We start from the raw sequence: 1846 nt of genomic DNA, 5'->3' as shown, positions 1-1846 counted from the left end.
TTATCCAGTGATTTTAGCCTCCTTATGATCTTCTCTATCATTTATGGCACTGGTGACTTAAATTGAATGTTCTTCCTGTGTCATTCCTCCTACGTTTGTTACCTGGCATTTTTAACAAAGAGCTTTCACTTCTCCTCTTTATTTCGGTCTCACTGCTGACTAATGCACTTGCGTTTTATTCTATGGGTTATTTTCCGTCACTGTCGTCGTTCTTTCTGATGTCTATGCTGTCCCAGATTCGGCCGTGGGAGGCTTCAGCCTGTGTCCTGTGTCCTGTCAACTGTCTCTGTTAGTCTTTATCATTTTTTACTTTCTGACAGAACAAGAGAATCCAGGCTCATTTTGCCCTCTTCCTGCCTTGGGCCTGGACTCAGCCATTTCTCTTAAGGATCATGTGTTTTTAGCTTAGAAATTAATCAGCTTTCCAAAAGATCTACAAAACACTAACTTCCCTGTTGAGCAATTGTTTTCTGAAATTAGATTTTTTAAAAAAGGGTTATTCCTTTATTTTCGCTGTAAGTTCTTTTGAAGTGTGGTGTTAGGGAACCATGCATGAGTTTGCTTATTAACTCTTCCAGTGTTTATCAGATCACTTTTTCCCTATGCTATGTCATCTTAAACATCTTAAACAATTCCTTGGCATTTTTCTATTTCTCTGTATTTTCATTGACTATATTGCCATTTCTAGATTAGCTGGTTAATGTACAAATTGAATTATTTTGCATTTCCTTGGTAATATCGGCTGTTGATGCTAAAGGAGGAAAAACAAATGGACTTCAAAACTGGTCAGATGCATCGGAAAGCCATTTTTGGAGATGATTCTATGCTAACATCCTCTCTCCTTTCTTGAGCTCTTAATTTTTTTTTCTTACCCAAGTATATACAGGTTGATTTTGTCTTTCTAGAAGATCCAATATCTTTGGTTTAGAGATATGTTCTCTTAATGTTAATTGGTATTAGAATACCCTTTTCTGTATTTTACTTCAATACGTTTTGAGAGTAGAAATGATTGTATTTTCTTTTAACTTGTGAAGTAGAGCATGGCATACAAATGTTGTATTCACAGTATTTCAAAAAATTACCTTCTTACTGTACAAGTTGTATTCGGCATATAAAGTCTATCCAGCTTTGTTTTAGATGCAGTGTGATTATTACATGTTGATAAGGTATGAATTGGAGATGGGATCCAAAATTACTGTACTTATTGTAATTTGTAAGCTAATTGTAGGTTTGGTGGTGAATATTTTGCTCCTGCAAAATGTAAACAGCATTTCATCAGAAGTTGTTTTATGGTCTTTCAGACATTTTGTTTTATATCTTTGGTGCTTTTTGCCCATGAAGTATCTGTTTTGTGTGTTTGTGTGTGTGTATTGATCTGCCTCGAAATTTCACAGCGCTCATTGTCAGGGATCAGCAGAATCAGGCCTAGGCAGAGAGCTGAGCAGTACTCTTAGTATGTCTCTGTGTCTTGGTTGCCACATTATCTCTGTTGTTTATTAATAAATTGGAGAACTCTCTGACCTAACAAAGGTTGGATAGGTCAGAGACAATTGGGAGAGGAATCCTCTGCTCTATTGTCCCCTGTGCCCCATGCCAAAATACATTCTGAAATCCATATTTAAATATTAAATTTGTATGGTGAATGTATTCTTTTTTAATGTTAAAAAAGTAAATGATTGGTCAGCCCACTTAATATTTACAATGCAGGACTTACTTTGCATATTCTCTGTCTTGTATTTTTGCTTTATTTAAGCTAAGCTAGCCTCCAAAGCTGGAAGCTGAATTGAGTCGAAAAATAATGACACATATACAAGGTGTGTTTGGAGGATTGCAGATGCAGGGGCAC

The 1846-nt window shown here is 36.1% G+C and overlaps 1 protein-coding gene across 1 annotated transcript in view; it reads left to right on the top strand.

The window, feature by feature from the left end:
* The window catches only part of LOC105550476 (ribosome biogenesis protein BMS1 homolog), a 24023-nt gene that overhangs the window by 19696 nt on the left and 2481 nt on the right, over positions 1 to 1846 (top strand).

This window comes from Mandrillus leucophaeus, unplaced genomic scaffold (assembly GCF_000951045.1).
Source record: "Mandrillus leucophaeus isolate KB7577 unplaced genomic scaffold, Mleu.le_1.0 Scaffold488, whole genome shotgun sequence".
NCBI classification, from domain to species: Eukaryota; Metazoa; Chordata; class Mammalia; order Primates; family Cercopithecidae; genus Mandrillus; species Mandrillus leucophaeus.
The sequence above is the reverse complement of the archived record's forward strand: the minus strand, read 5'-3'. Positions and strand labels throughout refer to the sequence as shown.